Source organism: Lepisosteus oculatus, chromosome 27, assembly GCF_040954835.1.
Source record: "Lepisosteus oculatus isolate fLepOcu1 chromosome 27, fLepOcu1.hap2, whole genome shotgun sequence".
Taxonomy (NCBI): Eukaryota; Metazoa; Chordata; class Actinopteri; order Semionotiformes; family Lepisosteidae; genus Lepisosteus; species Lepisosteus oculatus.
Window position 1 is genome coordinate 7,340,275 of NC_090722.1, and position 25,715 is coordinate 7,365,989.

Genomic DNA, 25,715 nt, shown 5'->3' on the forward strand with positions numbered 1-25,715 from the left:
GCCCTTCACACTGGGTCTCGCCCCTGTGGATACCGGTCCCCGGTTCTGGAGGGACCGGCAGCCACAGACTCGGCTAGGAGGAGCAGTCCGCGCCCTGCTGGTAAACTCCCACTGCCTGCAGAGACCCGGGGCTGATCTCCCACAGCGATAAGACAGCACGCAGCTCTGCACAAACTACCTCTCTCCCCGACCAGCGCTTTCCTGCACGCAGAACAGCAGCAGCTCGCAGTGCTGGGGAAAAGTGTCCTCACGCAGGGGACCCCGAAACCCCCTCCGAACGAGCAGCCGGGGCAAAGCCGGAGTCCCCTTTGGTCACACCTGTACGGCCCAGGCTCCCGATCACCAGCCTGACTGAATAAGCTGCGTGTGTTAGAATCTGCTTTAGCACTGCAATTTCAAAAGTGAAGATCTTCCGGCTACCAATCTCCTTCTAGAATAAATGAGTAATATCACCTCGCCTTGAAATAATCAAAATCGCACCCACTGATCGCGCCGGCGACCGAGAGAAATGAGCTGGCCACAAACACCTGCCATCAGGACAGTGGCAACTGGTATTTTAGAATGGGCAGCATGCTGGCACAGTGGTTAGCGCTGCTGCCTCATAGTGGAGCCCAGGGTTCAGTTCCGGAAGTGCTGTCCGTGTGGAGTTTGTATGTTCTCCCAGTGTTCGCCGGATGCCCCGGTTTCCCCCCACAGCTCGAAGGCATGCTGGTAGGTCTACTGGTTTACGGAATAACTGGCGCTGGCGTGAGTGCGTGTCTGGCTCTGTCCCGTGATGGACTGGCATCCCATCCAGGGTGTGTCCTGCCTTGCGCCTGTTGCTTGCCGGGACCCCGAGATTCTGAACCGTTTAGAAAATGGATGGACGGTATTTTCAAATCTTGGGCGAGTGAGAAAAAGGGGGAGAGAGAGAGAGATTTTCGGGGTCCTGTCCCCTTCCTAAGGGGCACCAGAGGAGCATGCACGATCAAGGAGATCCAAGCGGACCCAGAGACGGATGCAGGCAGGCCAAGCCGAGGCTGGGCGTGGGTGGAAACGAGACTGGAGAGTAAGTGACCCTGCTCTCCCGATGGCGCTGTGGCAGACTGCTCGTGTGTGAGAGTGAGTGCTCTTGGAGGCGTGAGGGAGTTTACCTCTGTTTCTTGGGGGATTTGAAAGTCATCATCAGAAATCTCGGAGCGGCCAGCGGTGGTTAGCAGTACACTGGGGGTCAGCGCTGGACACTGAGGGGCACTTGGATCTCTTACCCTGACCTTCCCCCAACAGGAACTGTACCTTCAGAGAGACGTGCACTCGGTCCTCTCCCAGCGATGAAACCCCAATGCTCGTATAACACCACAGCCCACTCTCTCTCGGTACAGAGAGGAAGTCACACATGAAGAAGCAGGCTGTAGGAGTCGAAAGCTCTTTGTTATTTCAGCACTGCTGCTGTCTCAGAGGTTTCTCAGAGGTCTCTGCCTCCTGACCTCCTGTGTGACAAGAAGGCAGGTCAGGAGAGGAAGTACCCCCCCCCTCCCTCAAAGGGGAGCTTAGGGAGCTGCCCTACATTCTAAACAAACACACTTCAGCACTGCATCGTTCCTCAGCCCCGCATCGCTGCTCAGCCGTGCATCAACATTCCTCAACACTGCATCGCTCCTCAGCGCTGCACGAGGACAGAGTGCACAGGCCACACTGCATCGCTCCTCAGCACTGCACGAGGACAGAGTGCACAGGCCACACTGCATCGCTCCTCAGCACTGCACGAGGACAGAGTGCACAGGCCACACTGCATCGCTCCTCAGCACTGCACGAGGACAGAGTGCACAGGCCACACTGCATCGCTCCTCAGCACTGCACGAGGACAGTGCACAGGCCACACTGCATCGCTCCTCAGCGCTGCACGAGGACAGTGCACAGGCCACACTGCATCGCTCCTCAGCACTGCACGAGGACAGAGTGCACAGGCCACACTGCATCGCTCCTCAGCACTGCACGAGGACAGAGTGCACAGGCCACACTGCATCGCTCCTCAGCACTGCACGAGGACAGAGTGCACAGGCCACACTGCATCGCTCCTCAGCACTACACAAGGACAGAGTGCACAGGCCACAATGCATCGCTCCTCAGCACTACACGAGGACAGAGTGCACAGGCCACACTGCATCGCTCCTCAGCACTGCACGAGGACAGAGTGCACAGGCCACACTGCATCGCTCCTCAGCACTACACAAGGACAGAGTGCACAGGCCACACTGCATCGCTCCTCAGCACTACACGAGGACAGAGTGCACAGGCCACAATGCATCGCTCCTCAGCACTACACGAGGACAGAGTGCACAGGCCACACTGCATCGCTCCTCAGCACTGCACAGGCCACACTGCATCGCTCCTCAGCACTGCACGAGGACAGAGTGCACAGGCCACACTGCATCGCTCCTCAACACAGCATCACAGCATTCGATCTCCCTCTTTTCTATACGCCTAGGGTATAATCTCCAGCCAAAGAACAAGGGTAATGATTTTCAGGCAAAGTACGAGGGGGATATACCTGCCCACCCTGAAACTCTGCAGTTCACTCTACAGGCAGGCCAGATCCCCAGAGGAGGCCATGTGCTTGGACACCGTTCGGAACATCAGAGGCTGCGATGTCACCCCCAGCTTGGCCTCCTGCACACAGAGCCCGGGGTAACATCACCGCTGACAAGGGCAGGAAACCGGGGCGTTATCTCTTTCTGGCTGCGATCAGATGAAGAGGCTGACGGAACAGAAAGAGAATCTCGCCACCCTCAGCTCCCCCCCCCCTTCCTCTCAAGTCCGTGCCGAGTCGACTGCTGGTCTGCCGGTCTCCAGGAAGCTGCCGAGGGACTGAGAATCAGTTCGCTTGCACGGCGCTGGGGGAAAAACCCAGCCCACTCATCTGACCCAGGGAATGGCCACAGGGTAAAAACCCGGCTCTCTTGCCTCGTCAGAGAGGACGTCAGGGTAAATACCCAGGAGGCATGCCTGCAGCTCCTGGTTTACTCCGTCAGATTCCAGAGTTCGCAGTGAAGCCCAGCGAGATCAGGGTAAAAGCACAGTACAGAGCAGTGAAGCCCAGTGAGATCAGGGTAAAAGCACTGTCCAGTGCAGTAAAGCCCAGTGAGATCAGGGTAAAAGCACTGTCCGGTGCAGTGAAGCCCAGTGAGATCAGGGTAAAAGCACAGTCCAGTGCAGTAAAGCCCAGTGAGATTAGGGTAAAAGCACAGTACAGAGCAGTAAAGCCCAGTGAGATCACAGTACAGCCCCTGACAAGCACCTTTGGTCTTCCGACGGGAATTCTGTAGAACCGCCAGCTTTTTTAAAGGCCTTAGGAGGAACAGAAGGTGGAACATGAATATTTCTTGGAATTTTCCTACGCTAACCTCAAATCAAAACTCCGAAACAGAACAAGTTCACAAAAACTACAAAAAATAAAACACGCTGTCGCCGTCTGTTCTCCAGTAATGGTGATGCACCCAGAGAGGGAGTTTTAAAGTGCACAGGCTTCATCATCATCACATCATCACACGCCCTGCAGCCCGGCGGCTCCAAGGACTGACCAGTCCAGCCCGGGTTCTGGCCCAGGAAGGCCGGTACGTCAGGAGTCCACGGGGTGGAAGTGGTTTGAGGGATTTGACCCAGTCCTGGCCCAGGAAGGCCAGGGTCTGGAAAGAGCCCAGGAACTGCAAGCAGTCTGAAGCACAGAACAGTACAGATCCAGGTTTGGGTTTGGACCCAGGAAGTCCGGACTGGCCTGTCCGGATCTGGGCCCAGGAAGTCCAGGATCTGGAAAGAGTCCTAGATTTGCGCGTGTGCGGGGCTCCAGGTCCAGTCCTGTTCGGGGGGGGGGGTTCTGAACGGGGGCTGGGAGAGGGAGAGGGGGGTGGTCTAGACGTCTCTCTCGGACTCGGGGGAGCGAGTTGATCTCGCAGTGCCGACCGGGCCGAGCCTGGAGGGGAGCCCAGGACTCGCCACACGGGCCTCCGGACCGCCACACGCTCGGAGCCGTCCTGACTCAGCGGAAAAGCGCGTCCCGAGCTCCGTGCGTTCTCTGCCTCGCTGGCGGGTTTTTTTGCGAACCCGCTGCGGAGGAGACTTCCTCTGCTCGCACGAGAACAGGTAGCGCTGCGGAACGGAACCGCCCACGGGCAAACCGACAGCGCCGACTTCCTCGTCGCCCTCCCCCCCCACCACCACCACCTCCCTCGGTGCCGGCCGGCGCCGGAGCCGGGATCGCTTCTGCGAAGCCGTGCCTGGAAATTCACGCGGTGATTTCTCACCGGCGGCAGGCCGGGCGCGTCACCAGTGACAGTGCGTAGGCCAGGGGAGCAGCCGCCCCATTCTGAGCTCAGAGGAGTTTGGGAAAATCGGCAGCCGTTTGCCGGCGGGCAGAGAGAGGGAGCGGGCCTGGTTTGGGCTGAGGCCGGAGATCCGGCTCCAGTGACCGAACTGCGCCTCTTTTTCTGGACTCCCAGGAGAGAAAAAAGATCATTTCTGAAAATTCTGTTTAAGGGCAAAGTCCTGGTCGGGCCTCTCTCTGCTGGATTCGCCCACATTAACTTGTACGGGCTCCTTGGGAAAACTCTGGAGAGGAACACGGAGGAGGGGCTGGCCTGAGGGACACCTGACAGGATGGATCTGGAAAGAAGCCAGGGCATCAGCTTTAATAGCTTGGCTAGGCGGCCTGCTCCACACTCCCACCACCCTTTGTATAAAGAGGTGCCCTCTTCTCTCACTATCGGTGTGAATTCACACACTGACACACACCTGACTGGACTGGAGACACTGCTAGAGACACTGCTGTCCCTCTCCTCTCACACTGCCCCTGAATTCACACACTGACACATACCTGACTGGACAGGAGACACTGCTGTCCCTCTCCTCTCACCCAGAATTAACACTGCCACATACCTGACTGGACAGAAGACACTGCTGTCCCTCTCCTCTCACCCAGAATTAACACTGCCACACACCTGACTGGACAGAAGACACTGCTGTCCCTCTCCTCTCACCCAGAATTAACACTGCCACACACCTGACTGGACAGAAGACACTGCTGTCCCTCTCCTCTCACCCAGAATTAACACTGCCACACACCTGACTGGACAGAAGACACTGCTGTCCCTCTCCTCTCACCCAGAATTAACACTGCCACACACCTGACTGGACAGGAGACACAGCTGAGTCCCAGTATTGAGCAGGTTCATGAAATAATTTGAGACAGAAAAGGTAAACCCGAAGAGACAACGTATTTCACACGGAGTCACTTTTGCTAATGGAGTGGTTTATGATCGCGGGCTCCTCTTGTCACTGACTGAGAGATCAGAGTGTCTGTGCGCCCGGAGCCCTCCTTTGTGTCAGGGGTGAGACACAGGGACTCTGTGGGGCTCGACAAAGTTTTAATCATTACTTGACAAAACATGACTCATGGCTTCCACCTTCCAAAGCTCCAGACAGCCCAGCGAGCCAGAAGCCCACCTCCCAAGACTCGGCAGACTGTGTGCTGTTTAATAACTTTGTCCGTGGTAAATAGTTCCACGCTGACAAACAGATGTTGTTTCCAATGGGTGCTGTGGCAGGCTTACAGTAAATATATAATTAGTCAGGAAGAGGTGATCTAGCAGAGCAGGACGTATGAACGATCTCTTCCACAGGAACACGGGAAATAACCGTGCCGACAGGAGAAATCAACAGTTAAACTTTATCAGCTTCCAGAAACCCTCTGTCCTCACAGACACACTCAATTTCTGTCTATGCAAAGCTGTGTGAGTGATTCCCAGAACCGCTGAATCATCGCTGTTCTAGTCTGAGCGCAGCCTTTTGAAGAAAAGACTCCACACACAAAACCAAATGAAGATTCTGAAAGTGGAAAATACACCTAGCGTTCATCGAACCCGAGAGCCGCCCTGCGGATCTTTAGCCTTCCTCCGGGCTGGGCCCGACTGGGCCTGTAGGGTTTCTGGGCTCCGCGCCTCTGTCCGAGATGGCGTCTGTCACCGGGTCGCCTCTGAAACACAAGAGGCCATCTTGTTTCGGCCCCCCGTCTGGGAGCACGAGCCCCCCCACTTCCTGCGGCCTGTTAGATGGACGTGTGGTCAGGGCCGCTTGCCTGCTTGGCCACTGAACGCGATGATAGTGAGAGACGGAGACGCCCCCCCGACCCCCCCCCCCGCGGTCTGGTGGACAGACGCACAGTCAGAGCCGCCGGCCGCCGAACCGAGCGACAAAAGCAAGAAGCCGAGACTCCCCCCGCCCCCACCAGCCTGCGCCAGCCTCCCTCCTGGCCGACCACAATGACATCAGGTATTTGAAAAACAAATCCTCACCGCAGACACCAGCAGAGCCGCCGCTGCCCTGACTGGGGCCCACACGGCCCGGGGGCACAAACACAGCCAGGCCGCTGGCCTGAACACTGCCGCTCTGTCCCCGCAGCACTCCGGGAGACCGAACGGCACCGAGAAGCTAAAACCCGCACCATAGCGCCAACTCACTCTCCATCACAGACACCATAGACAAATAGCTCACATCACCGACAAGATGAACGCTGCCCAGCCTGCCTCCGCTCAATTCAGCCCAGTTCAGCCCAGCCTGGCTCAGCTCAGGCCAGTCCAGCCTGGCTCGGCTCAGCCCAGCCTGGCTCAGCTCAGCTGAATTCAGCCTAGCCCAGCCCCCGTCCAGCCTAGCCCAGTTCAGCTCATCCCAGCCCAACCCAACTTAGCTCAACTCAGCCTAGCCCAGTCCAGTCCAGCTCAGCCAAAAACATGGCGAGGGATCACCTGAGATACGGCCAGAGCATAGCAGTGCGCTGTCCGCTCCAGGGCTTACTGGCCGCTGCGGGGCCCTAATACAGAAGCAACATCAGGGGGCTGAGATTTCAAGCCAGGTAAGAGCAACACCAAGTAGGAGGGAAGCAGAATTAAAAGATGCATTTCTGTGCTTCGTCCGCTCCATTCCGCACGAGAGATCGGACGTCTACGGACCGGCGGAGGATTCTACAGACTGCTCCTCCACGCGAGTGCGCGAGTCTGGAACAGGGAGACCCGAGGTTGAGGGGGGGGGGGGTGGGGTGCAGAGTTCTTAAATGTCACCCCTTAACCTTTGAGGGCGAGCCAAGAGACGTCAGGGCCGCCGCGGGTGGAAAGAGGTTGCCGTGACGCCCGTCTCCCTGCCTCTCGCCGCACACAGATCAGAGATCAAGAGATCAGAGATCACAGGGAGAGGAGAGGAGCCGTTACAGGACGTGACATCACCCCGATCCTCACCGCAACCCCCCACCCCGCTGGGGCGGAAAAACGCCGATTCCTGCTCCGGCTCGGCGCTCCGACCCCGCCGGGCCGCATTTTTCCTATGTTTGTCATCGAGCCGAGCAGCGCGACAACAAGAGCGATAACACCCTCACCTCCCCCCCCCCACCCGCTGCCTCGCCGCCACGCACGCACGCCGACTCCACACTTCTGGGAATTGCCGGTTTCCCCTCCCCTCCCACCTTTCCAGTAACTCCATGCAGGAAAGAGAGGCGGCACTCGGAGCTGATCGGGCCGGGAGGGAGGGCACGGAGCTACACCTGCGTGTCGGGGTGAGGGCAGAGTGAGCTCCCCAGGTCACAGAGGGTGGTGGGGGGGAGCCCCCAATCACTTGTACCTACCGAGCAGCGGAAGACGCACGCTGAGCACAGACGCTCCAGAGAGCGGCACAGCCCAGAGCGGACCACCGCCCGGCTCTGCAACTGGACTCTGAGCCGCCTTCCCACGAGCCCCTGGAGAGGCCGGAGCGGTCAGCTCCAGCGCGGGGCAGCGATGGGCTGGTCTCCCTTCGTTGGCAAAGAAGGAGAGAGCTTCAGAGCTCTTGGGAGCTCCACCTGTTCGTCATGAACTGTATTTAGCTGCGCTGTCGTCCCTCAGTCTGGGGCCTCTGAGCCAAGCTCTGGCTGGGCCCAGACCCCTCTGTGGCCCACTGTGGGCCAGTCCGGCCTGGCCCAGACTCCGGGATTTAGCAGTTTTGCATCATCAGTCACGCAGGTCATGGCAGACCATGGTGATTCAGACTGGAACGGAGGGCAGAGTGGGGCTCAGGAACCACAGCAGTCAAGAAACAGGCAGCTCAGAACAACCCCTACGGACCCCCCCCCACGAAATCAAAGTGCCTTCATCTGCATGGACCCCCTAAGATCCAAGGCACCGCCACCTACACAGAGCCCCCACACTCTGAGACAGGTCGGGCTCAGCAGATTCTCCCCCGTGAGATCAAGGTGCTCCAGAGCGATGAGAACCCCCGAGATCGAGACTCCCCAAAGAGCAGAGCCCCCCGAGATCAAGGCACCCCAGAGACCCCTGAACTCGAGCCTGTCCCCCCAGAGATCAAGCCGTCTCGGCCGCGCAGAGAGACCGAGGACTAACAGGCACTGGCGTGTGCCAGGTTCACCTGAACTTCGGAATATTCAATCCAGGATCCGAGTGCGTCGCTGGCTCCAAGCTGAAACAGCCCCAGGCACAGCGTGGGCGCGGGCCAACCTGAGCCAACACGCCGCCTCGGTTTAAAATACGGGGTCCGCTGGGATCTTTAGACCGGGCTGCTTCCCGCGTCCTCCTTACTCGGGGGTCCAGAGCTGGAGAACGGGGTGCAGGGAGTGCGCCAGGAGGAACAGCACCACCGCGGCTCAGTGGGTCCTCCCTACCCCCCCCACCCCGATCTGACAAGGCTGCCCAGCCCTGCACCCCCTCCTGGATAAACCTGAAAGACGAGCGGCTGACGGCACAGGCCTGGCTCAGATGCGGGAGACGCCAGGGCTACACCTCCGCTCTCCCGACGGGCAGCGGGGGAGAGCCAGTCCCAGAACCGCCGCGGGCCTCTGGGCGGGGCGCTCTGGGGTCCGCGCGGCCTTTAGGAGGCAGCGATCAGAACAGGGCCCCGCAGAGCTCTCTGCCGAAACGAAACGGCGCTCATCCGCAACATCAAAGAGCTCACAGACGAGAGGGGCCCATTCAGCCCGTCTCGCTCGCGTGGTGCGTATTGACTGCCTGATCCAAAGACCGCATCCAGCCGTCTCAGAGCATCGGCTTCAACACCATGGCTGGGCAGCCTGTTCCAGCCTCCCACCACCCTTTGTGTAAAGAAGTGCCTCCGGTTCTCAGATTTCAACGCACGCCCCTGTGTATCACCGGCCCCTCGGCACTCGTTTCTGTCCCCAGTGCTAGAGGCCTCTACACCTGTCACACAGCACCACACCCCGGTTTCTCTTCTCTCTGTCCCCCACTGTGTCTGGAAGACGGAGCCACACAGACCCCTCAGTCTCTCTCAGGAGCAGCTGCTTCAGGCTCAGTGTTTCTCTCTCCTGATGTCTGCAGGCTGTATTACCAATCATGTCACCCTCTGCACTTGTGTGTTCACAAATCAGCCCCCTGAACGCTGCAGTTACTGAGCGCCAGAGACCGCCAGCGCTGACCAGAGCTCGGCCCAGCCTGTGCACAAGAAGGCAGGGCAGCAGGGCAGCGTTTGGGCTAACGGGGCAGCGGATCAGAAACACACTGATCCCAGCCCCGCAGGCTTCGAGCACAGCCCGGCCCAGACAGACACGAGCTCGGCATCGACCCCCTGCCCTCCACTGACCTCACACCCACAGTCCGCTCAGACACCCCCGGGCACGAGCCGAGAGGACCGTATACACACAGGGTGAAGCCACACACACACACACGTGTGCGAGCCCCACACCGCAGCTACGCCACTCATCTCAAGATCGAGTTCAAGAACCAGGGCGGAAGACGGAGGCGCCCCTGTCTATCCCGAGTTCGGCTCTCCTCCCCAGTTTTAAGCCCCAGATCTCAATCTGGTCCCCGGTGCGCCCCCCCCCCCAGGGCCGGAGCGCACGCGCGCGCGCACACACACACACACACACACGCACAGGCCACGCCAGCGGCTGCGCCCGGCTCTCCCTGCCCGCCGCCGGTGAGGGGAGGACACACATGCACACACGCGCGCGCACGCACACACACACACACACACACACACACACACACACACGCGCCGCGCCGCGGAGCGGAGCGGAGGGAAGGAGCCGGCGGCCGTACCTGTGGCACCCCGCGGGAGATGGCTGTGTCTCTCGGCGTCTCTGCGTCTTCACAGGCAGGTGTCTGACTCTGGGGCTGCAGCGCGCCCGGGGGGGGTGTGTTCTCCTGCTGATGCTGGGAGGGGAGGGGAGACAGAGAGAGGCGTCACACACGACTCCGGGTCCCTCCCCCACGCCCCCGCGCCCCTCGCTCCCTCCCTCCCGCCGCGGGCTGGAACAGCCCCCCCTGCAGAGGAGGAAGGAGCCCACCCCTGCCGAGCCCAGCCCGGGCTGGTAACCGGTGACTCGGGTTCAACTGGAGGCGGTGGCTCTCTCCTGCTCGGACCCTGGTGCCCAGCAGTGATGAAGTGAGTGCAGGCAGACTTCTCTGGCGTTGGCGGCTAGATGGGCAAATACAGTTTGATTTCTTTCTGACGAGGGACACGCTGCCCGTGCAGCAGATACAATGTGCACACCAGCCAGATGTGTATAGGAACCATCCAGAGATAGAGGAGGCTGAGGGACAGACAGGCGCGCAGGGAGAGGCAGCGGGTCTGAGGGACAGACGGGCGCGCAGGGAGAGGCAGCGGGTCGGAGGGACAGACGGGCGCGCAGGGAGAGGCAGCGGGTCTGAGGGACAGACGGGCGCGCAGGGAGAGGCAGCGGGTCTGAGGGACAGACGGGCGCGCAGGGACACACAGGAGAGGCAGCGGGTCTGAGGGACAGACAGGCGCGCAGGGAGAGGCAGCGGGTCTGAGGGACAGACAGGCGCGCAGGGAGAGGCAGCGGGTCTGAGGGACAGACAGGCGCGCAGGGAGAGGCAGCGGGTCTGAGGGACAGACAGCTGAGCAGGGAGAGGCAGCGGGTCTGAGGGATAGACAGGCGCGCAGGGAGAGGCAGCGGGTCTGAGGGACAGACAGGCGCGCAGGGAGAGGCAGCGGGTCTGAGGGACAGACAGGCGCGCAGGGAGAGGCAGCGGGTCTGAGGGACAGACAGGCGCGCAGGGAGAGGCAGCGGGTCTGAGGGACAGACAGGCGCGCAGGGAGAGGCAGCGGGTCTGAGGGACAGACAGGCGCACAGGGAGAGGCAGCGGGTCTGAGGGACAGACAGGCGCACAGGGAGAGGCAGCGGGTCTGAGGGACAGACGGGCGCGCAGGGAGAGGCAGCGGGTCTGAGGGACAGACGGGCGCGCAGGGAGAGGCAGCGGGTCTGAGGGACAGACGGGCGCGCAGGGAGAGGCAGCGGGTCTGAGGGACAGACGGGCGCGCAGGGAGAGGCAGCGGGTCTGAGGGACAAACAGCTGAGCAGGGAGAGGCAGCGGGTCTGAGGGACAAACAGCTGAGCAGGGAGAGGCAGCGGGTCTGAGGGACAAACAGCTGAGCGGGGAGAGGCAGCGGGTCTGAGGGACAGACGGGCGCGCAGGGAGAGGCAGCGGGTCTGAGGGACAAACAGCTGAGCAGGGAGAGGCAGCGGGTCTGAGGGACAAACAGCTGAGCAGGGAGAGGCAGCGGGTCTGAGGGACAGACAGGCGCGCAGGGAGAGCAGCGCTGTCATAAGTTTTTTTTTATGAAAACATATTCTTAGAAAAACAGAAAACTCCACTTCTTTGACACACACACATGGCAGGTGTGGGTTTTAATCTGAGAGGAAAATCGGATTCAAAAAATCTGTGCCTCTACAAGAGAGAGGAGCTGCAAAGAGCCACCCACACTGCGTGGTCAGGTTGGGGCACAGAGAGGGAGGGAGAGGGTGAACAGAGGCACAGAGAGAGAGGGAGAGGGTGAACAGAGGCACAGAGAGGGAGGGAGAGGGTGAACAGAGGCACAGAGAGAGAGGGAGAGGGTGAACAGAGGCACAGAGAGAGGGAGAGGGTGAACACAGGCAGAGAGAGAGTCTCTGTGAAAAGGGAAGGAAAGGTACAGACAGTATGAGAGACCAGGGAGATGCAGAGATAACTTTACAGGGGATTTTAGGACAAACCGCCCTGTCACGATGAAAAGGGCAGAGCCTTTGGCTGCTGAGGGCTCTGCTGGCTCAGGTGTATGAGGGTGTGTGTGTGTGACAATGCTGGCTGGGTGCCCGTGCACATGTATGTGTTTGTGTGTGTCAGAGCTGGCTATGTGTGGGTGTAAGAGGAGAGCATACAGTGTCCTGGGACACAGAGTTCCTGCAATAACAGTTATAGCTAACTCTGGCACTGAGTCACAAAGCCCAGAGGTGACATTTCACCTCTCAGAGCTCAGAGGCTTGACACACAGCACAACACCCAGGGATCACAGCTCCCTGGCGCAGAGCCCAGCTCAGAGCCCTGACACAGACGCAGCACAACACCCAGGGATCACAGCTCCCTGGCGCAGAGCCCAGCTCAGAGCCCTGACACAGACGCAGCACAACACCCAGGGATCACAGCTCCCTGGCGCAGAGCCCAGCTCAGAGCCCTGACACAGACGCAGCACAACACCCAGGGATCACAGCTCCCTGGCGCAGAGCCCTGCTCAGAGCCCTGACACCACACACCACAACATGGAGCAGAGACACACTAGTGCAGCACTGTGTCGGGGTTATCTGGCGCCTCACTGAGATGATCAGCTGCTGCAGTGGAGAGAGGTCGTGCTGAGAGGAAGAGGAGTGACAGCGCGAGGGAGATGAAGGAGACACGCTTAGAGAGCGCGGAGTTTGTAGATAGTGGGCTCTCGGGTGACTGTAAGGAGGTCAGAGACGCAGCGTCTTCCTTCCTCACACCCCGCTGTGTGTCAAGAGCTCAGGCGTTGCATAACAGTGGTGCCGCTGATCTGGACGCAGATAAGACCGGATCCGAAGAGTGACGCGGTGCTGGGGGAGGGGCTCTGAACTGCCACCTGAGCGATACCTGCAGAGCCACAGGCCTCAGGCCTCAGCATTTAACACAGTGAATCAGGTGGCTTTGGAACTAAAGACAGGAGGCGCGTGTGTGTGCGAGTCCGTATGAGTTATAGTGTGTGAGTGAGTGTGCACCAATTAGTGACAGTGTGAGTAAGTGTGCACCAGGTGGTGTCAGCATGCGTGTACACCTGTTGGTGTGTAATCTGACAGAATATGCCTACAGCCACAGTACCTCCTCTGTGCTCATCGCCACAAGGTTTTTTATAAATGGCATCTTCTTTAAAATCTAAATGTGTCAAAACATCTCATTTCTGGGTCTGTTTTCACACCGTATAGAAGGGTAAATAAAAACATTTTGTAGGAGTAAGTTGGAATTTCCCACAAAGATAGTGTGCATGTGTGCACGTTTGTATGAGTCTGTGTGTGCCCCCTGTGTTTCCACCTCTGTATTTGACTGTGTGCTTGTGACTGAATGCTCACCTGTTTGTGCGTGTATGAATGCATGCCTAGGTTTGTGTGTGCATACCCGTGTTGGTGCGTGTGCAGGTGTAAGTGTGTGCATACCTGTGTTAGTGTGTGTGCAGGTGTGAGTTGGTGTGCAAACCTGTGTTAGTGCGTGTGCAAGCGTGAGTGTGTGTGCACACCTGTGTTAGTGCACGTGCAGGCGTGAGTGCGTGTGCACACCGGTGTTAGTGCGCGTGCAGGTGTGAATGTGAGTGTGCATACCTGTGTTAGTGCACGTGCAGGCGTGAGTGTGTGTGCACACCTGTGTTAGTGCGCGTGCAGGCGTGAGTGTGAGTGTGCACACCTGTGTTAGTGCGCGTGCAGGCGTGAGTGTGAGTGTGCACACCTGTGTTAGTGCGCGTGCAGGCCTGAGTGTGAGTGTGCACACCTGTGTTAGTGCGCGTGCAGGCCTGAGTGTGAGTGTGCACACCTGTGTTAGTGCGCGTGCAGGCGTGAGTGTGAGTGTGCACACCTGTGTTAGTGCGCGTGCAGGCGTGAGTGTGAGTGTGCACACCTGTGTTAGTGCGCGTGCAGGCGTGAGTGTGAGTGTGCACACCTGTGTTAGTGCGCGTGCAGGCGTGAGTGTGTGTGTGCACACCTGTGTTAGTGCGCGTGCAGGCGTGAGTGTGAGTGTGCACACCTGTGTTAGTGCGCGTGCAGGCGTGAGTGTGAGTGTGCATAGCTGTGTTAGTGCGCATGCAGGCGTGAGTGTGAGTGTGCATAGCTGTGTTAGTTTGTGTGCCTTAATACTAAGGTTCACATAGCCTGCTAAGGGTCTTAATCACCCCGCCCAGCCCCAGCCCCATGAACAGAAAGGGCAGCAGTGCGTGCGCGTACAGTACTGCAGCACTCCGCGCATTACTGCGGCTTCCTCACCGCTCCCCGCGGCAGAGCAGGCGAGCCAGCGAGCGAGGGGACCCCGCGGAGACGAGACCTGCAGGTGAGAGCGAGAGAGAGACGGCAGCAGCCCTGCGGCGAGGGCTTCAGGGGAAACGAGCGACCCCAGCTCGAGTGATTCACGCTGGCGGGTGAATCACCCTGCAGAAACGGCAACATTACTGGAATGTGCTGCTAAATTAGGACGCATGACACCAAGCCTCCCTGCACGGCCGTGGGTGCGACTGACACCCGCCCCAGGTTTCCCCTTCTGAGCCGCGGGACGCTTCACCGGGGTTTCGCTTTCGGGGAAAGCAGGCTGATGGCTCACCCATCGCGAGCGAGAAATCCCCCTGTTGATGTTTGCACTCCGCCATTCCTGCGCTCCGCCTACACTCCCCCCTGCCCTTCCCGGTCCTACTGCCCGTCACTGTACCCCCCCAACACCCCCTGCCCTTTCCCGGCTGCCCTTTCCCTTCTGCCCGTCACTGTACCCCCCACCCCCCCCCCCCCAACAACCCCTGCCCTTTCCCTTCTGCCCGTCACTGTCCCCCCCACCCCCCCCCCCAACAACCCCTGCCCTTTCCCGGCTGCCCTTTCCCTTCTGACCGTCACTGTACCCCCCCACGCACCCCCTGCCCTTTCCCGGCCCTGCTGCCCGTCACTGTGCACCTCAGCGTTACTCAGGCCCTGGACACACAGCTGCCTTACAGTACAGGGAGACAACCCGTCCTGCAGGGGCCGGGGTAACGCGACTGCGCGACTCTCAGCGGTTTGGCCCTCCTGGACTAACTGGGAGCTGCCTGCGGGGGCGCTGTTGTCCGGAGTTGTGCTGTCACCAATTGCGGCACCATGTCACCTGACACACACTCATCTCCAAGGCCACTGACACAGATGAGCCAGAGGACTGCAGCCTCTCTAACAGACAGGAGGAGCTCAGTGCTGTTTGTATCCTTTGAAAGACAGATCATGGGGGGATCAGTAACAGTAATAGCCATGTGTCTTCACCACTGGACCAGCTGTCCCCCTGGTGTAACAGCCCTGTGCCTTCACCACTGGACCAGCTGTCCCCCTGGTGTAACAGCCCTGTGTCTTAACCACTGGACCGGCTGTCCCCCTGGTGTAACAGCCCTGTGTGTTCACCACTGGACCGGCTGTCCCCCTGGTGTAACAGCCCTGTGTGTTCACCACTGGACCGGCTGTCCCCCTGGTGTAACAGCCCTGTGTCTTCACCACTGGACCGGCTGTCCCCCAGGTGTAACAGCCCTGTGTCTTCACCACTGGACCAGCTGTCCCCCTGGTGTAACAGCCCTGTGTCTTCACCACTGGACCGGCTGTCCCCCTGGTGTAACAGCCCTGTGTCTTAACCACTGGGCCAGCTGTCCCCCTGGTGTAACAGCCCTGAGCCTTCACCATTGGACCAGCGGACCTCCCGGTGTAACAATCTTTGAAAACTAACTGGAACTCTCCTCCAACGTTCAGCCATTTTGCTGCTGGGCTCATATCCAGCCCGGTTCTGACCCAGTCCCAGCCCTGGCGATCCAGGCACAGCTCCAGCCCGGTCCCAGCGAGGCGATTCAGCAGCACCCGGCTGGCTGGGGGAGGGCGGCGCGGCGTCTCAATCTCACACTGCCGAGCCCAGCAGCGGCGCTCCGTGCAGAACTGTAACCGCAGCGCCACAGGAAGCGCCCACCACAGGCCCACCGCGCCCCGGGGGGGCTTCAGAGAAACTGCTGACCCAAGAGCGCGGAGGAGATGAGACAGGCACTGAAACCGCAAGCTCAGCGCTCCTGGAAGCGAGCAGAGCTACGACACCAGGCGAGAAGGGGAACTAGGCTCACACATGCCCCGACATGTGACGCCGAGACCTCGCGGGGGCCAGGCGCTGCCTGGGGCCGCCGGCGGGGAGCCTTCCCAAGGTGCACTGCAGCGGCAGCGCCGCGCCGGCCACACGCCGCTGGCGCCGCGGGCACACGTGGAGTCGGGCTGCCCAGCCTGCCCGGCGATGGGCTGGGCTCCGTCACGGGCCAGGAGAACGTCCGGCGGGGAGCGGGGCTCCCCTCGCGGCAGACCTGCCCCCCCCGACCTCCCTGGACTGCTGCCCCCCGGGCTCATCGGAACGGCGAACTCACCCCTCTCGCCTCCGGTCCATGAACCCCAGGAGGGCGGCGGCGGCAGCGGGTCTCTGTGGCGGGCCGGTCTTCCGTCAGCGGAGCTGCGGCGGGGACAGGCGGGGCATTACGACACAGTGAGGGCAGTGAGGGGTGCAGGCGGGGTGTCTGTGTGCAGTGAGGGGATGTGGGGGCTGCAGGTGGGGTGTCTGTGTGCAGTGAGGGGATGTGGGGGCTGCAGGTGGGGTGTCTGTGTGCAGTGAGGGGATGTGGGGGTGCAGGCGGGCTGTCTGCGTACAGTGGGGGAGTGTGGGAGCTACAGGCGGGGTGTCTGTGTGCAGTGAGGGGAGTGTGGGGGTACAGGCAGGGTGTCTGTGTGCAGTGGGGGAGTGTGGGGGTGCAGGCAGGGTGTCTGTGTGCAGTGAGGGGATGTGGGGGTGCAGGCGGGGTGGCTCTGTGCAGTGAGGGGATGTGGGGGTGCAGGCAGGGTGTCTGTGTGCAGTGGGGGGATGTGGGGGTGCAGGCGGGGTGGCTCTGTGCAGTGAGGGGATGTGGGGGCTGCAGGTGGGGTGTCTGTGTGCAGTGAGGGGATGTGGGGGCTACAGGCGGGGTGTCTGTGTGCAGTGAGGGGATGTGGGGGTGCAGGCGGGGTGTCTGTGCAGTGAGGGGATGTGGGGGCTGCAGGTGGGGTGTCTGTGTGCAGTGGGGGGATGTGGGGGTGCAGACGGGGTGTCTGTGTGCAGTGAGGGGATGTGGGGGCTGCAGGTGGGGTGTCTGTGTGCAGTGGGGGAGTGTGGGGGTGCAGGCGGGGTGTCTGTGTTCCTCTGAGGGGGTGTGGGAGTGCAGACAGGGTGGCTGCGCACAACAGAGGGGGTGTGGGGTTCAGGCTGGCGCGGGATCCGGGCGAGGCAGGGCAGGACGCGGACGCAGCAGAGTCCTGGCAGAGCCACCTGAGTCGCCCCGGGATCGGGGAGTCTCTGCCGAGCTCACGCGCGGGTGCCAAGGGCGGCTCTGTGCCAGGAGAGCCTGGGGCACGTGGGGCAGGGCGCAGCTCAGTTGCACAACTGACAGGGCGGGGGGGGGGATGTGGCACACCTTCTGATCACGTCATCCCAGAAGCAAACAGCAATTACAGAAGAAACCGCCGCAGAGGTCTGAGCAAGCAGAGTCTCCCAGCAGCGCCACTCAGACCCCCTCCCCTCTGACCAGTGCTGGCGCCGCACGGGGGGGCCGCACGGGGGGGCACCCACCGCCTGTACCCTGCGCCGGCACCAAGCTCCCACAATCCCCAAAGGGTAGTGCCCAGTGTTTACCAGCTGGTGGCCATGGCAGCAGCCAGCAGACCAGCCCGCAGCCCAGGGCGTCTCTCCCCCAGCGTCAGGTGCGCTGTGGGGAGTTTCACTCCTGATCCGCGTGCGGAGCGAGCTTCCCAATCGGGATTCGGGACTGAGTCCCCCCTCCGTCCCCCGCTGTCCCGGTTCAGCCACCAGAACGAACAGCACGACGGTAACGGACCCGGTGGGAAAACACTCACACGGCAGTTCAGAACCGTGCTGGGAGCCGCTGCGGTGAGGCTAGCACGGGGGTGAGGAGGACAGGCCGCTGACCTCAGAGGGCCCAGGGTCAGCGAGGCACCGGCTCGCCCGAGACCCCAGGGCCCTGGCGCAGGGGAGAAACGGGTGTCTCTCGGGGTCGCTCGGAGAGCAACAGGGTACCCCCCGGCTGAAACCACAGCCAGCCTGCTGGTCCCCAGCGCACACACGCGCGCTCAGGCAGCAGGACAGTGCCTGATTTCAGAGACAAACCTTCTCCCCACCCCCACGCCTCCAGTCTTTAAAACTACACCAGTAAGAAGCATCACACCTCACAAGTTACAGAACTGAAGTCTCTTCCCAGCTCAAGTGAAGGGAGCAGGTTTCTGAGGCTGGGCGCCCGTCACTCCCGGTCACGGGTGGGCTGGGACAGCGCCACACACACCCCCGGCTGGGTGTTCACGGCGCCCCTTCCCACGCGGGACGAGGGGCGAGTGGGCTCGCCGGACCCGTCTCCCACAGCAGCTCGCGCCTGAGGAAGGGGCCTCCACGCAGCTCGGCGCGGCGCCACGCAGCTGCGACCCCACACGCGTGCGCGGCGCTGGAGGGGGGGGGGCGGGTGGAACCGGTCGCGTCAGGGACAGAAACAGGCACCGCAGCCCCCCCGGGGGAGAAGGCTGACCGCCACCAAGCCCGTTAAAACAGCTGTAACGACCTCCCGGGCCAGCGAGCGCGACCCCTGGCCAGGGCGGATATAAATAGCTCCTCAGGTGAGCCGCCACCTGAGCCGAGCCCGTCGGGGCGGACGGCGCTCACCTGGCCCTCGACCCCCCGCCCCCGCACGGCGATATCCGTCTGTCCTCCCCGCTGAACTTCCCAGCGACTCCCCGGCTGAAGCGCTCGCAGCCGCGCGTGTGGTAGATATGGAGGTTGCGTGGGTCGCAGAGGGGAAATCGGAGGACCTGGGAGGCGAGACAGGTAGGCTGTGACGCCAGAGGCAGTTATGGACACCGGTGACGTGGGTGGTCTTCCGCCGTGACCCGTGCGGCGGCGGCGCCCGGCTCGGGGGGTGAGGCGGGGACACCTTGGCCGAGAGCCGCCGGCCACTGCAGAGGGTCTCGGCGGGGAGAGGAAGGGGGCGAACGGGGCAGCGGGAGGCGACCTGAACCGCGGGCTGTCGCGGAGGGACTCACCTGAGCTGTCTACCTGATCCCCGCGTACTTCCTGGATCCTGACACGCACTCCCGTCTCCCCCCGCCGGGGCAGAACTGCGGCGGGCAACAGGCTCTCTGTCCGCCTGCCCCGTCCAGCTCCGCGGGTCCGTCACTGGCTCATTCCCGTGCCCCCTGTGCGCCGCTGTCCGGGGGTGTTTTCGCCGTGCAGAGCCGTTTCCTGGTCTCCCTCGCTCTCTCACATCTCCCTGCGGACCCGTCAGCTCTCAATAACACCCCCCTCCCTCCCCGCTACTTCTCCCCATCCAGCTCCTCCTTAATTCTCAACCAGGAAGCGGCTGTCCTACTTATTCCAAAGAGCGGATTGGCGGAGCCGCCGGGACGGTGGGCCCTGGGAAACCCCCGGCGCGTCGCTATTGGTCGCCGGCGCTGTCGCTTGCGGGGGGGGTTGCGCTCCGGCCAGCAACAGGTTCCCTCGGGATCGCGCGGCGTTAAGGTGGGCGCGCCCTCAGAGGTGGGGCCGGTGTCGCGCTCGTACCCCCCCCTCCGGCGGCGGGTGCGCGACGCGCCGAGGGGGGCGAGCGAGCGAGGGGCGCGCCGCAACAGGTGAACACACGCGCGCACCATGACCTGCCCGCCTCCCTCGTCCTCCTCCTCCTCCCCCCCCTCCAGCGGCCCAGGGGGCTCAGTGGAAAGAGTCGCCCGGGTGGGTCGGAGCAGCCCTGTTTGTCGACAACACAACAGACACCCTGGGCGGAGACCCTCAGAAATAGCGCTCCCCGGAGCCGCCGGCAGGATTTCGGAGGCGAGTCTGCGGCGGGGCTGCTTCTGCTGCTGCTCGGGGCGGCAGGTAGCGCTGAAGCAGGTACGTCTCGGCGAGGAGAGGAGAGGAGAGGGTCGGCGTTGCTCTCCGGCTGCGGGATGTGCAGCGCCCACACCGCCTCCCCCAACGCGCCCTTTCCCACAGGGGACCCATCCTCCTCTGAGCTCAGCCTCTCCCCCAGCCTGGCTGTCCGTCCGCCAGTTCCAGCCCGCTCCCCCGGAGCGGAGGGGCGCTGGGCGGTGTGCGGAAGAGCCTCCTGCCCTCCCCCCCCAGAGCCCGTCCCGCCGCGGTGACACCAGTGCGGTCAGTTCGCGCCGAGGCAGCTTGTCCGGCTGGTCGGAGAGCCGTCGGTCCTGCGCTGTAGTCTGCTCATGACACGCTTGCGGTTCGCCGGCTCACGCCGCTGATGGCCGCCAGAGGTCGCTCTTCGTGCGGTGTCAGCCCTGGAGCCGTGAGGGACTTGAACGTCTTTCAACTCTACTTGGGCTCCGCTGCTAACTTTGACCCCCTCGGCGCTGGAAAGCCCTTTTGACCCCCCCAGCGGTTCCAGCCTGCTCCTTTCCCGCAGCGCTAATCTTGCCCCGGCTCGGGAAAATGATGGCTTCGCGCCAATGTCGGCTCCCGGCGCGAGTTCCCGAGCCGGTGCTGCCGCGTCTGCGAGCTGCTTCGGACAAAAAACATCTCCTCAATGACGAATTGCCACGGATGACTGCAACATTTAATCTGATAAATGTTAGCTCTGTAGCTGACTACACCACTTAGCAATTAAGAGGGTGCTGGGATCCCCCCTCACAGGTACACTGTATCTCCCAGAGCCACCAGCACATCTGCAGACTGGCAGAGATAGTCTTCCTACATGATGTCACTTTTATTACAGTCAGAGCCCCCAGTGCATCTATAGATCAGACAAGGTGATCTTCCTAGATAATATCCTGTTTTATTACAGTCTCAGCTCCCGGTGCATCTAAAGTCCACACAAGGCAGTCTTCCTACATAATTTCCCTTTTATTACAGTCAGAACCTCCAGTGTATCTACAGTCCAGACAACACAGTCTTCCTATGTAAATCCCTTTTTATTACAGTCTGTCGGGTGACAGCAGCGTCTCTGTGCCTCTGGGCTGTTAACAGCCATGTGCTGTGTCCTTGTGCTGTGCAGGTGAAATTTGTGCTCCTAGTCTTTGTTGTGCAGGCAAGCTCTGTGCTTTCTGATTCTCTTGCTATGATAAGGCTGAGTGGCTCTAATCCCTTCCTGTTCATACAAATTAAGGGGGTTGGTGATTTGCCTGTTGGCAGGATGCTGAAATGACCAGTTTACACTACTTTTGGCTCCAGGTTTACTGTGCTTGCAGTATTTGCTTTGCTTTGACATGATTTCTGCAAAGTTTGTGTCATTCACGACTTTACCTCAGCTGAGTGTGCATTACAGTGATTACAATGTACCTGGCTGCTACTCTTACAGTCCCTGTGGAGTCTGGCACACTGACACAGCCCAGTCACAGGGCTCTAGACTCTTACAGTCCACTGACACAGCCCAGTCACAGGGCTCTAGACTCTTACAGTCCCTGTGGAGTCCGGGACACTGACACAGCCCAGTCACAGGGCTCTAGACTCTTACAGTCCACTGACACAGCCCAGTCACAGGGCTCTAGACTCTTACAGTCCACTGACACAGCCCAGTCACAGGGCTCTAGACTCTTACAGTCCCTGTGGAGTCCGGGACACTGACACAGCCCAGTCACAGGGCTCTAGACTCTTACAGTCCACTGACACAGCCCAGTCACAGGGCTCTAGACTCTTACAGTCAGTGTTTGGTTCCTGTATTCAGCTACAGCAGAGGTCTCCTGCTACATTCCTCCCAGCAGTCTTCTGAAACACGCTGGTATGGACAGTTTTACATGACGGGAATGGACTGGACTGCCCTGTGGAGTAAGAGGTGAAGACAGCAGTCTACGCACAGGCAAACCTGAGCAGTGCAAGAGACCTGTGAGAGCTGTGGGGCCCTGTGTGTCCTCTCAGCGAGCACTGGGGCACGTTCACACTCCTCCAAGCAGTCAGATTGTGATCTCGTGCCGAAATGAGACTCTCCACTGGAGGAGGTGAAAAACAGTCTGCACTAAGACTGAAGTTTGACCATTTCATGTTCCCAGGTGGCACAGTGACGCTTTGCTACCTCCCAGTGCTGGGGCTCAGGGTTCAGTTCCAGACCAGGGGTGCTGTCTGTGTGGAGTTTGTATGTTCTCTCTGTGTTCGCACGGCTTACCTTTTAGAGCTCAGGTTTTCTCAAACAGTCCAAAGATCTGCTGGTAGGTTTATTGGCTCTTGGGATAATTGGCCCTGGTGTGTGTCTGTGTTTGTGTGCCCTGTGATGGACTGGGGTCCCATCCAGGGTGTATCCTGCCTTGCTTCCATTGCTTGTGCGTTGAGGGTGACAGCAGTGTTTCTGTGTGTCTGTGCTGTGAGGGTGACAGCAGTATCTCTGTGTCTCTGTGCTGTGAGGGTGACAGCAGTGTCTCTGTGCTGTGAGGATGACAGCTGTATTGTAAAAAAAGGGACCGTCCTTCAGATGAGACATAAAACCGAATTCCTGACTCTCTGTGGTCATTACAAATCCCAGGGTGTTTCTCGAAAAGAGTAGGGGTGTTATCATGGTGTCCTGGCCAAATTTCCCCCTGGCCTTTTACCAGTCATGGCCTCCTAATAATCCCCCTATCTGAACTGGCTCCATCCCTCTGCTCTCCTCCCCACTGAGAGCTGGGGTGTGGACTGGTGCATCATAGGGCTACTTATTCGTGGTGGAGAGGAGTCCCCATCACCTGTCAAGCACTTGGAGTGGAGTTAAGCACTATACCAGTGTAAGGAATTCACAGAATTATTAGTAGTAGTTTTCCAGCATCTTTCGGGCCCGGTGCAGGGGTTTGTGCTGCAGGGGGTGGTGTAGCAGTCTAGGAAACGGCTGCTGTGAGCCTCTCTGCATCATCCCTCCCCCCTCCCCCCGCCCAGCACCCACCCCGCTGCTCCGCTCTCCAGGGGCGACGCGACCCTGCTCCGAGACACTTCCTGTTTGATGTGGCTTCTGCAGAGGAACTGGAGCTGCTGTCGCGTGTCTCTGTCTCCTTTCCTGTTGCCTCCCCCTCAAACCTCTCCACCCCCAGCTTGCCTCCACGCAGGAATCGGGGGGCTCTGGGGGGGGGCTATTTATAGCGCAGTGTGGTCTGCCGAGCCCGACCCAGCCCACCCACCCAAACCCCTGCAATCTGTGCTCGGCGCGCTGTGGTGAGGTGCTCGTCAGCTACTGTGTTACACACACCTACAAGCGCACACAGGCGTGCGGGCAAACACCGACAGCCTGCAGAGATTCACACATACGCGCACGGGGCTGCACAGCCAGCTCTCACAAACCCTGCAGTGCTAAACTGTGGCAAACACGGCAAGAGGCACAGTACAGAAAAGTACAGATGTACAGTACAGGAAGGCCTGGTGAGGTCAGGGTGGAAGTACAGTACAGTGCAGTAAAGCCCAGTGAGATCAGGGTAAAAGTACAGTGCAGTAAAGCCCAGTGAGATCAGGGTAAAAGCACAGTACAGTGCAGTACATCCCAGTGAGATCAGGGTAAAAGCACAGTACAGTGCAGTAAAGCCCAGTGAGATCAGGGTAAAAGTCCTGCAGTAAAGGCCAGTGAGATCAGGGTAAAAGCACAGTACAGTGCAGTAAAGCCCAGTGAGATCAGGGTAAAAGTACAGTGCAGTAAAGCCCAGTGAGATCAGGGTAAAAGCACAGTACAGTGCAGTAAAGCCCAGAGAGATCAGGGTAAAAGTACAGTGCAGTAAAGCCCAGTGAGATCAGGGTAAAAGCACAGTCCAGTGCAGTAAAGCGCAGTGAGATCAGGGTAAAAACTGGGTTCCTTTGGGATGAACAGTAAATGCGAGGCAATGCAATTCTAATTGCACTCATCATGAAATGTGTTACAGAAACCAAGGCCATGTGCAGGAGAGACCTCATGCAAACGGCTCAAGATGTTTTCAGTTTCAGTTTTTTCAGTTCAGTTTATTGTCACATGCACAGGTGCAATGAAATGCTTATTTGCATGTATGCTCCAATTCAAAGACATTAAGGAATCACCAAAACCATCAACACAGTACAGCATAAAGACAGAACAGCAGCGGCAACAATGAGTTAAATAATACACAATTTAAAAAAAGCTTATGGGAAGAAACTGTCTCTGATTCTGGAGTTCCGTGCCTTTATGCTCCTATAACGCTTCCCAGAGGGAAGGGGGGAGAAAAGTGAAACACCCGGATGGCTGGTATCCATAGTGATACTCCCAGCCTTCCTGAGGCAGCGAGTTGTAAAAATATCTGAAATAGAGAGGAGCTGTGCTCCAGTGATGGACTGGGCTGACCTGATCACCCCCTGTAACGCCTTCCAGTCAGACAACGAGCTGCAGCCAAACCACACTGTAATACCACACATGAGCACACTTTCGAAAGCGCACCTGTAAGGTTTATTCATAATGCCAGAGATGAGCTGCAAACGTTAGTTTTTACTTTTAATGATATGTTTTAGTCACACAGTAACGTGTAGTTAATAATAAAAACAAACTAAAGTCAACGTATTTCAAATGTATTTAGTTCAAAAGGGCTCACAGGACCAGCCTGTCTTGACTGGTAGAATCGCTGGCTGCTGAAGTAGTATGGTGGTGTAGCGCCCCCTCGTGGAAAGGATTACAATAGGGCTGACCCCACTGTAGCCGAATTGAGCAAGGTCATTTATCTCCGCTTTGACAGTGAACTCTGAAACAGAAATGGTCTGGGAAGAGACCTACATCTGAACAATTCAAAACAGACGTACGGACATCTCCAGAATTCATTTAAAAATTTAAAAGAACATGAAAGCTGTGACTACCTTATCTTAATTTACCTCATTTAATCTTCTTTTTTTGTCAAATGCAACTGTATTATGTACCCTTGGTGCTGTTATTTGTAATATTGTGTGTATTGCATGTACTTTTTATTGTTGCGATAAAAAGTTTAAAAGAGAATCCTGTTATGATCAAGTGATGTTTCCGTATTGTACTCAAAGTGCCACTGTTTTGACATCGAAAGATGTCAGAAATATTCATTCAAACATAAAAAAGTCTGAAACAACACAGAAACCACTGGCGTAGAGCCTCCCAACTCCCGAGAAACTTCTCGTTGTCTGATCGCCAATCCTGAACGCACTTTGAGCTTTCTTTTTTTATTTTTATTTTTAGTGCCGATAAACCGCCTCACGCCTGCGAAAGACATCTCGTCGTCTGGGGTTCCTTTTCCGAGAGCTTGGGGGATTAGGTGTGTGAAAACTAACTTCTTAGCCAGGGCCTTTTTAAAAAATCACCATGGCAAGACTTTGTTACTTTGGATAAAGGATATGTTTGTATTATTAATCTGTTCATTATTTTGGCGAAATACTTCATCCACAAAAGTAAATGGTCTCATACTACTCCCCCTATTAATGCTTTTCAGGTAGAATTCCTTTTTTATTTAAATTCCATTAGAAATGTAAAGAATCAAAAAGCAAGACATATAATTAAAATATTTAAAAAGTATAATTTTCAGCTTTTGTAATTGTGAATTCCTCTGGCTGTGAAGTGTCTATTTTTGTATCTATTTGAATATTCTTTATACTTTTTTTTAATTTTTGGTGTTTAAATAAAAACAACAACAACAAAAAAAGACATCGGTACAAAATGGCACAGAGCCCCTGCCATTTCCGGCTGAGGAACTGCGCTCCCCAGCGCTGCTGCAGGTGACGCAG

At 58.8% G+C, this 25,715-nt stretch overlaps 1 protein-coding gene across 2 annotated transcripts in view; it reads right to left on the reverse strand.

Annotated features, from left to right (window-relative positions):
* The window catches only part of LOC138225289 (zinc finger and BTB domain-containing protein 7B-like), a 31,451-nt gene extending 11,716 nt beyond the window's left edge, over window positions 1-19,735 (reverse strand). Inside the window, exons 1-4 of one of the 2 annotated variants that reach the window (XM_069185043.1) lie at window positions 19,121-19,735; window positions 18,744-18,889; window positions 16,417-16,499; window positions 10,065-10,178 (exon numbers count right to left, since the gene is read on the reverse strand). The gene's annotated coding sequence lies outside the window, so the exon portion shown is untranslated. The remainder of the gene's footprint in view (window positions 1-10,064; window positions 10,179-16,416; window positions 16,500-18,743; window positions 18,890-19,120) is intronic. The other variant, XM_069185042.1, reaches the window with a different exon arrangement.
* Window positions 19,736-25,715: the final 5,980 nt, after the last annotated feature.